This window comes from Procambarus clarkii, chromosome 90 (genome assembly GCF_040958095.1).
Source record: "Procambarus clarkii isolate CNS0578487 chromosome 90, FALCON_Pclarkii_2.0, whole genome shotgun sequence".
Classification (NCBI taxonomy): domain Eukaryota; kingdom Metazoa; phylum Arthropoda; class Malacostraca; order Decapoda; family Cambaridae; genus Procambarus; species Procambarus clarkii.
In genome coordinates, this window is record NC_091239.1 from 10,021,778 (window position 1) to 10,032,805 (window position 11,028).

The following is an 11,028-nucleotide window of genomic DNA, read 5'->3' on the forward strand; positions in this document are numbered from 1 at the left end:
TCTCGTTTACTTACCTAGATGTGTTATCGGGAACGAACATCAGCTCATTACCCCCCCCCATCCTTACCACCCCTGGGTTACATAATGCAGTGATTTCTATTCCTTGTATCTCAGTCCATTTGCTCTCAACTGATACAAAAGATAATTATTATTGGCGTATCTCCGGTTAGCGTGTGTCTGTATCCAACACCTGTATCCTACGCAGGCGATAAGTCACAATAACGTGGCTTAAGTATGTTGACCAGACCACACACTAGAAGGTGAAGGGACGACGACGTTTCGGCCCGTCCTGGACCATTCTCAAGTCGATTGTGAGACTTGAGAATGGTCCAGGACGGACCGAAACGTCGTCGTCCCTTCACCTTCTAGTGTGTGGTCTGGTCAACACCTGTATCCTACCCCTGTATCCTACACTTGTATCCTCCATCTGTATCCTCTGGTTCTAATGATTCTTATTTGGAACAATGCTGCTTTGTTCATTGTACCAGTTACACTCGGTATGCTGCCTGTTACAACACCGTTTTTATCTGCATTGTGGTGTCTGTACTCACATAGTTGTAGTCACTTAGTTGTGCTTGCGGGGGTTGAGTTTCGACTCTTTGGTCCCGCCCCTCAACCGTCAGTCGACAGGTGTACAGATTCCTGAGCCTACTGGGCTCTATCATATCTACATTTAAAACTGTGTATGGAGTCTGCCTCCACCACATCACTGCCTAATGCATTCCATTTGTCAACTACTGACACTGTGTGTGTGTGTGTGTGTGTACTCACCTATATGTACTCCCCTATATGTGCTTGCAGGATCGAGCATTGACTCTTGGATCCCGCCTTTCTAGCTATCGGTTGTTTACAGCAATGACTCCTGTCCCATTTCCCTATCATACCTAGTTTTAAAAGTATGAATAGTATTTGCTTCCACAACCTGTTCCCCAAGTGCATTCCATTTTTCTACTACTCTCACGCTAAAAGAAAACTTCCTAACATCTCTGTGACTCATCTGAGTTTCCAGTTTCCACCCATGTCCCCTCGTTCTGTTATTATTACGTGTGAACATTTGATCTATTTCCACTTTGTCAATTCCCCTGAGTATTTTATATGTCCCTATCATATCTCCTCTCTCCCTTCTTTTCTCTAGTGTCGTAAGGTTCAGTTCCTTCAGCCGCTCTTCATATCCCATCCCTCGTAGCTCTGGGACAAGCCTCGTCGCAAACCTCTGAACCTTCTCCAGTTCTTTATGTGTTTCTTCAGGTGGGGGCTCCATGATGGCGCGGCATACTCTAAGACGGGTCTCACGTAGGCAGTGTAAAGCTCCCTAAAAGCTTCCTCATTTAGGTTTCTGAATGAAGTTCTAATTTTCGCCAGTGTAGAGTACGCTGCTGTCGTTATCCTATTTATATGTGCCTCAGGAGTTAGATTAGGTGTCACATCCACTCCCAGGTCTCTTTCTCGAATCGTTACAGGTAGGCTGTTCCCCTTCATTGTGTACTGTCCCTTTGGTCTCCTGTCACCTGATCCCATTTCCATAACTTTACATTTACTGGTGTTAAACTCCAGTAGCCATTTCTCTGACCATCTCTGCAGCCTGTTTAAGTCCTCTTGGAGGATCCTACAATCCTCGTCTGTCACAACTCTTCTCATTAATTTTGCGTCATCTGCAAACATTGACATGTATGACTCCACTCCTGTAAACATATCATTTACGTAAATTAGAAAGAGGATTGGTCCCAGCACCGATCCTTGAGGTACTCCACTTGTTACTGTTCGCCAGTAACAGTATGTGTGTGTAACAGTAACAGTAACACGCCAGTAACAGTTTGTGTGTGTGTGTGTGTGTGTGTGTGTGTGTGTGTGTGTGTGTGTGTGTGTGTGTGTGTGTGTGTGTGTGTGGCAAGCATCCACTTGTATCCGTTCACGCTTGTCTCACGTCTGTAAAAAAGCCTCACTTGGCACCTTGTATATACCTCAGTGTATCATGTATGGAGTGACCATGTTCCCTATTGGCAAGAAATGTGGGATCTCTGATGGAAATGTGGGAAATTGACGTAATTTCTGATGTGGATCTCAGAATTTTTTTCATATTATATATATTTATATATGTATATCACAAGGAAGGATATAATATGTAAAATGTAATATATACATTGTACGCAGCCGGGGGTATCCAGCTTACATGTGCTTTTTGCGTCTCTGACTTTGGTATGTCAACCCCCCCACATGTCGCTCCAGATGCCACATGTGCCATGTAGTCTGCAGTCTGTTCTGGGTTCGTATCCCTTCTCGCCTGTCTCTACCCCCGCATCTCTTGGTCAGTGCTCACTAGAGAATGTGAGACGAGCGCTCTGATATGTCTTGTAACGAGAGTGTTATGTAAGAGCCCTCGTCTGTTTCCATTATGATAAGTTAATTGTGAGTAAAGATTGATTGATGAAGATTAAGCCACCAAAAGGTGGCACGGGCATGAATAGCCCGTAAGTGGTGGCCCTTTTGGGTCATTACTAGTAACAAGAGATGATACTGGAGATCTGTGGAGGTGCGACTGCACCCTGCGTGACGGAGATGTCTCCCGTGTGAGTAAAGAGCTTGAAGGTAGTTTATATAGTACTTGCAAGGGATATGAGGACGAGGAGCTGGGATATGAGGACGAGGAGCTGGGATATGAGGACGATGAGCTGAGATATGAGGACGATGAGCTGAGATATGAAGACAAAGTAATGGAACAGTGCCCAACCACTTCGATCATTGGGGGGATCAAAGACCTATCTTGTATCAGAAAACATTTATAAGTAAGCAGACTATTTTCTTGCTAAAGTCATTGACGTGTATTAAGAACAGGCTATAGTCTAATGACATTATTTCACTTGGGCTGGACGGTAGAGCGACGGTCTCGCTTCATGCAGGTCGGCGTTCAATCCCCGACCGTCCAAGTGGTTGGGCACCATTCCTTTTCCACCCCGTCCCATCCCAAATTCCTATCCTGACCCCTTGCAAGTGCTATATAGTCGTAATTTCTTGGCGCTTTATAATGAGGGTTCCCTCGCCCTACTTTTGGTACTTCCCTCTCTCTCTCTCTCTCTCTCTCTCTCTCTCTCTCTCTCTCTCTCTCTCTCTCTCTCTCTCTCTCTCTCTCTCTCTCTCTCTCTCTTTTCCTCCACTCTGATGTATCCCCTCTCACAGGTGAGCCTTCCTTAGAATCTCTGCCACACCCAACAATCGACACTTTCAGATACTCCCGCTCCTTTAACCTGCTTAAGTTGGCATCTCGTACACATGACAATCGGTGCTTTGTGACACACGAGGGAGAGAGAGTCTGGCCAACCTGCTCGCCTCTGTCGGAGTTGTGTCGAGGAACTCTTAAGTTTCAATGACCCAGCGTATACATATGATTAGAAAGGATTAAGTAACGCCGTTATCGGCCGTAGGGACTCTTATCAAGTCGTTTGTTGGTGATAAGGGAACAGGACAGTCTTAGTGATAAGGGTAGTCCTTGTGGACTACCTGGATGTCACCCAATTCTGTTCACATTTATTTTTTTATATACAAGGAACATTGCGTTTGTGAGAGTACATAACATTGGTGTTCTTACAGTCTCGAAAAACCACTAACACGCATGCAGGCGATGAGTCACAATAACGTGGCTAAAGTATGTTGACCAGACCACACACTAGAAGAAAGGACGACGACGTTTCGGTCCGTCCTGGACCATTCACAATCGACTTGAGAATGGTCCAGGACGGACCGAAACGTCGTCGTTCCTTCACCTTCTAGTGTGTTGTCTGGTCAACACTAACACGCATTGCGTTTCGGGTGTAAGGATTGCCTCATTTACTCCAGGTCATATTATTGTGATTTATATTCTAATATGTCGAGCAGATTTGTTAATTTGCTGAATTCCAGATGATGTCTAACAACAGGTTCTGTTGGAGGACAGACATTTGGAGGGGAAGGGGGTCCTAGCCTCACCCAACTTTGCAGGGGTACTGGTGGGTGGTATGGGACAGTCATAGGATGGTCGGTGTCGGCTCCATGCTGACCCTACTACAGTCCGTGGGGATGAAATGAGTGAGGGTCAACGGATTTTTATCATTTGTTCGGTGACGTTCAAAACACATGTTCCGATTTACATTTTGGTAGCTTCCAACATACATAAATGAAGACACCTTTTGTAGTGGATCCATGGACAGGTCGGTACCATTTGGGTGTCTCTAGGATCCTTATTGTGGGTTACACATAGCGTGGTTCGCATAGCCATGGGCTTCCGTTCCTGTAGTCCCAGGTTCGAGGCTCTAGTGAGCCAAGTGAATGAAAGTATAAATCTGCATGTGATCAATCAAACTATTACCTTGGAGTTGGGGGGATTGTGTGGGAGTGATGCTGACCTGGAGTTTAGTGACTCCCAACTTCCTCCTTGTCTTATTTATACATTTTTGGCCGTTTTCCCAAACTCTTGTGCTCACAACTCGTCCGCTCAACTAATAAGTCGCATTATTTCCCTTATGGTAACCAACGTTGGAAACGCAACCTACTGTGAAAAGTAACTCCCTCGTAACTATCTTAAGTTTTCAATGCATCGGACTCGATTTGCTAGGTGGGTTGGTTGGGTTCACTAGGTTATCTATGGAGTGATTTCCCCTCTAACCAGGAGCGTGTTAGCGGCCTACCTAACACATCAAGGTCGATCCCCAATTAGTCTCCTGGAGCGTTAATAATAAGGTGGTTTTTATATCCGTCCTATATTCATTTATCTAAATGAATCTTTTATCTAAATGATTCATTTAGATAAATGAAATGTCCTATATTCATTTATCTAAATGAATATACCAAGGAAGGGGGAGGGGGAAGGGGGTAATGGAGGGTGTTGATGATTATAAGAATTGGGTGGGGGTTATCTTGATGATTTCGGGGCTTAGTGTCCCCGCGGCCCGGTCCTCGACCAGGCCTCCACCCCCATGAAGCAGCCCGTGACAGCTGGCTAAAACTCCCAGGTATCTATTTACTGCTAGGTAACAGGGGAATCGGGGTGGAAAGAAACTCTACCCATTGTTTCTTGCCGGCGCCCGGGCTCGAACCCGGGACCACAGGATCACGTATCCAGTGTCCTGTCCGCTCAGCCTCCGGCTCCCTCTTCCACCGGGAGAAGGTTGGGAAATACTTGAGGGAAGAGGGAATTTTCACCCTTAAAAGCTTGTCCTACTAAACACATTACATTTTTTACGATATCGACCCCAGCATAAAAATCGTGGCGATTTAGTGATAAATATTTATTAGTGATTATATATATATATATATATATATATATATATATATATATAATATAATATATATATATATATATATATATATATATATATATATAATATAATATAATATATATATATATATATATATATATATATATATATATATATATATATATATATATATATATATATATATATTAAATATATATGTGTGTGGGAAAGAAAGGCTGCATGAACGGCCAAGCCATAGATCACTAGGAACTCTATATGACCCCAGCCGGGATTCGAACCCATGACTTCCAGAATCACCCCTAAACGTACACAGTACTGTGACCATCGCACCATTGATCGTCTCGATACTTGATACATTGCGTTACTGTGATTTCACTGTGCAACTATTCGTATCATGGATCGACGTAATCACAGTAAATGATAATGAGAGTGATCAGATTGGCTAAAAAAAAACCCTGGTTGGGCACCGGTTTTGGGTCCTCTAGAACTTCCCAGAGAACAATCGACTTGAGAATGGTCCAGGACGGACCGAAACGTCGTCGTCCCTTCAATTTCTAGTGTGTGGTCTGGTCAACATTCCCAGAGGACTCAGTATAGAGTTCTGGGCTGACCAACTTCTGTACCACCGTGACCTAGTCGGTTAAATCGGGCGTCTGGGAATGCTCAGGTCGCGAGTTCAAGTCTCTCCATTACCTCAAAATGATTTCCATTGATATATATATCACGCCCTTGTGATCTCATTGTGATATCACGGTAAATGTGATTGCACACTGGCTTGGGGGTAACTTTCACTTGAGTGTGTAGCCTTCGAGGCAGCTTGAGCTAGTTTTTGAAGGCTCTCCTCATTGAGTCTGCACGCGGAAATCTACTCAGTCATTCGAGATCATGGTCAATAGCCACGGTGTTGTGTTAGGGCAAGATATAGTGGTCAATATCTATAGTGTTGTGTTAGGGCAAGATATAGTGGTCAATATCTATAGTGTTGTGTTAGGGCAAGATATAGTGGTCAATATCTATAGTGTTGTGTTAGGGCAAGATATAGTGGTCAATATCTATAGTGTTGTGTTAGGGCAAGATATAGTGGTCAATATTTATAGTGTTGTGTTAGGGCAAGATATAGTGGTCAATATCTATAGTGTTGTGTTAGGGCAAGATATAGTGGTCAATATCTATAGTGTTGTGTTAGGGCAAGATATAGTGGTCAACAACCATGGTGTTGTGTTAGGGCAAGATATAGTGGTCAACAACCATGGTGTTGTGTTAGGGCAAGATATAGTGGTCAACAACCATGGTGTTGTGTTAGGGCAAGATATAGTGGTCAATATCTATAGTGTTGTGTTAGGGCAAGATATAGTGGTCAATATCCATGGTGTTGTTAATGCAATGTATAGTGGTCAGTAACAATGATGGTGTATAGTTTTCTCATAAATTAATGTTATATTTTGTGCTTTTTATGTATAGATCCAGCAGATAAAATCAGGTAAACTATTTTTAATGCACGGATTTCAACATAGTCTTACCATGCTCCAAGAAGCAGCGACCGACCCTATAGGCACATTATCTATTAATTTTTAAAGAACTATGTATTAAAGATTTATATTTTCTCAAATATAACAGTATTATTATATATTTGATTGCAGCGGTTGACCTTTGTTTGATTAGCTTTGGTGTCTAGCTTCTGTTTGTAATTATTAGTATTGGCAGTACGTGGGTGAACCATTTAGAGGGATGGACTTCAAACAGCACTGAGGAAACCTGGAATGTGATCCGTTGTGAGGTGTAAGGTGTTCTTCATTTATAAACATGTGGTGTGGTTTGTGAGCACGTGGTCAGTGTTTACAAAGACAGGCTGTGCCAGTGGGCCCTTTGAGGTCTCTGAAGGATTTACCTCTCACAGTTCTTTTGTCGCAGACTTCGACTACCAGGGAGTTCTTGAACCAGTTGTTCAACTTCCCCCATCCTCATTTAGTTTGTTGATACCTGGTTGATGGGGTTCTGGGAGTTCTTCTACTCCCCAAGCCCGGCCCGAGGCCAGGCTTGACTTGTGAGAGTTTGGTCCACCAGCAGGGCCACATACCCATCACAGCCCTGCTGATCCGGAACTTAGTCTCCTCTACCCCCACCTCCTTTCTTCAAGTCTCGCTTTACTCATATTCTCTCGTCTCCCTCGCCTCCCTATTTCTTTTGTTCCTCCATTTCTTCACGACTTTCATCCCAGATTATCTCCCCTCTTCTATTCCCCTCTCGTCTCGCCTCTATCCCACCTGGTCCAATTCTCTCTCCACTCCCCATCCCTCTCGTACACCGCCTATCCCCCATCCACACTCGGCTTCCCCACACACTGGTAACCAGTAGAGAAATTCCGAGCACACCCAAGGTGACTGTTAACCAGCGAGGTGTCGAGTCTGCGTCATTCATATCACCATCTTTGCAACATTCATATCACCATCCTTGCGTCATTCATATCACCATCCTTGCAACATTCATATCACCATCTTTGCAACATTCATATCACCATCCTTGCGTCATTCATATCACCATCCTTGCGTCATTCATATCACCATCCTTGCGTCATTCATATCACCATCCTTGCAACATTCATATCACCATCCTTGCGTCATTCATATCACCATCCTTGCAACATTCATATCACCATCTTTGCAACATTCATATCACCATCAATGTGTCATTCATATCACCATCCTTGCAACACTAGACAGGAAGACAGGACGCGCCTTCCGTCTGGCCGTCACAGCAGTCTCGGCTGCCACCGTCGACGACTATGTATGTAGGTTAGATTAGCATTTTATAAGCACTACAATCACCTTGCAAAGAGAGAGAAGCAGCACTTTTCTTATGTAGTTGATTGTGCAATAAATCACTGAACTATATGTTTAACAGATCTCTAACCCTGTACATGGAGGACAGAAGAAAATGTATATATGCTGGTTAGCATTGTAAATGTATGGCCACGTCTGTGGTAGAAAATAATAATAAAAATCATCGTAAACTCTCAGGGCCGCTTTTATTTCACCTGATGACTCTCTTCACCTTGCAGTAAATAGGTCACCCGGGAGTTAGGGATCTGTTGTGGGTGGCCTCTTGGGATTGGTGTAGTGGTTGGTTTAGTAGTTAGATATACACAGACTCACCCCGTGAGAAAACCCTGGGGAGGATTGACTGGGAACCAATCCGTAACTGTTCTCTTCGTGTTCACCCTGCAGCAATTGGGGACCTATCTGGGAGTAAAACTGATTGGGGGGTTGTGTTACAAGGAAAACTTGTAGGGAAAGTATTTCCTGATCAATGGGAAGGGAGAGCTCTCAGCCTGCTAACAGGCGTCAGAAGAACTTCTGCTGTATCCAACTGTGTCAACATAGAGAGAGAGGCAGCACTTTTCTTACAAAAAACTTACTGTAAAAACTAAAAACTTCTTACTAAAAAAATTGACAAACTTACACAATTAACCTAAATTATATATATATATATATATATATATATATATATATATATATATATATATATATATATATATATATATATATATATATATATATATATATGTATATGTATATGGATCTATATCTCATACTCTTTAGAATGAAGAGCAATGGTATTAATTTTCTATCTAGTCTGGGATTCGAATCCGGAATTCCCGATTGTGGGCCGAGAACGAGCTCAACTGACTGTTCCATCTGATGCCTCTGTTCACCTAGCTGTAAATAGGGATCCGGGAGTTAGGTAACTGTTGTGCGGTTGCAATAGCACCCACCTCACATGTGGGTTCTTACAGACTCCATACGCAGTTTTAAATGTTGATTTGATAGAGCCCAGTAGGCTCAGGAATCTGTACACCAGTTGACTGACAGTTGAGAGGCGGGACCAAAGAGCCAAAGCTTAACCCCCGCAAGCACAACTATGTATGTTTGTTTGATCTTGTGTTTAGTGCAGTATCTCGTGCTTTGTAATCCGTTTTCTTTAATGGTGTCACTCGCTCTGCGAAAGATAGAAAATGAACAATATATAATTCGTTGTGTCAGGGGACAGGAAGCCAGAGTGTATTCATAGACGTTAGGATTTTATCGAAGTCTTCCCCCCCCTCCCCCCAAGGCCGAATTACTGACCCCGTCCAGGATGCAACCCCGTAACAAGCTGACTAACTCCTGAGTACCTACTTACTGCTAGGTGAACAAAGGCGTTAGGTGAAAGAAAATGTGCCCAACCATTTCTGTCCCGGATCCGGAATTCTCGATTGTGCGTCGAGAACTAACCAGACTGTACTACCGGGGCCCGATCCATCTGATCAGATATATAATATATATATATAACTGAAAACTCACACCCCAGAAGTGACTCGAACCCATACTGCCAGGAGCAGCGCAACTGGTATCTACAGGACGCCTTAATCCACTTGACCATCACGACCGGACAAAAACTGATGGTAGCTGAGGCTATTTAGCCCATCAGCCCGCCGGCACTCTGATGGTAATCTTGGGCATTACCTACGCACGGAATGTTCCCAGATGTGCCTTAGTTCCTACTATTTATTCAATGTAAAATGTTCCAACAACTGAAGAATCCGTTTCAAACTGACACTATCAGTGAAAGGGACAACAAGGTTCCTATTTTATAAGAATTGGGTACACAAGCCCCATTTATTCCCATTATGTGTATAGACAAACAAAATAACAAATAAAGCATTATGAAAATAAAGATGCTATTGTACTTGTTGTGAAGTACAAGATAAGAGCAACAAGAGACGATAAGGATGCGCAGGTCCTTGTGCGGCTGGTGACTAGACATTCCTGGCCCCCTCCAACACCCCCCCCCCCCGCCACCACCAGGAACCAGTTCTATCCACTCATGTCCAGAAATACGGAGCGAGGAATATAGGGCAGTGATTCCCCCTCCTCCTATCCCCCGACTACACACCCTCCGTCCCTATTACATCCGTCGGCCGCCACGTGCTTCTCCACACCTCTCCCCTCATCTATCCTTCCCACACCTAGCCTTCCCCCTCACTCTCTCCTCCACTTTCCCCTCACTAAACTCCTTTGTGCTGTGAGTAAATATGATAGGTATAGGCGAAGGAAAAGTTGTAGAAATGTGGAGTACAGTGAGTTATTTTAACTAGCGTGTTGTTGTACAGTGGCAAGATATATTTGGCGGCTGGGCTAGGCTTGCTGCGTTTTACCCGGCAGCTGGCGAGGGTGTTACAGTTCTGTCTACATATTTGGATGTTTCTATATGCATGTTGGGGAGTATTTGTATGCTCATATGTACATGTTTTGCGGCTTCGTGTTGCAGCGTCATATTTTTGGATGGCTTTTTTTTTTCTCGTGTTGTTGGGTTTTTGTCTGTGAGTTGAATGAAGCTTCTGGGCCACCGGCTTTATAAGTGGGGCGTCTCATCTTGGAGTGTTATTTGTCGGACTATGGGTCTTCTAACATTTTGATTGTATTCTACACCCTGGTGGCTTGTTGTATTCTACACCCTGGTGGCTTGTTGTATTCTACACCCTGGTGGCTTGTTGTATTCTACACCCTGGTGGCTTGTTGTATTCTATAGCCTGGTGGCTTGTTGTATTCTATACCCTGGTGGCTTGTTGTATTCTATACCCTGGTGGCTTGTTGTATTCTATACCCTGGTGGCTTGTTGTATTCTACACCCTGGTGGCTTGTTGTATTCTACACCCTGGTGGCTTGTTGTATTCTACACCCTGGTGGCTTGTTGTATTCTATAGCCTGGTGGCTTGTTGTATTCTATACCCTGGTGGCTT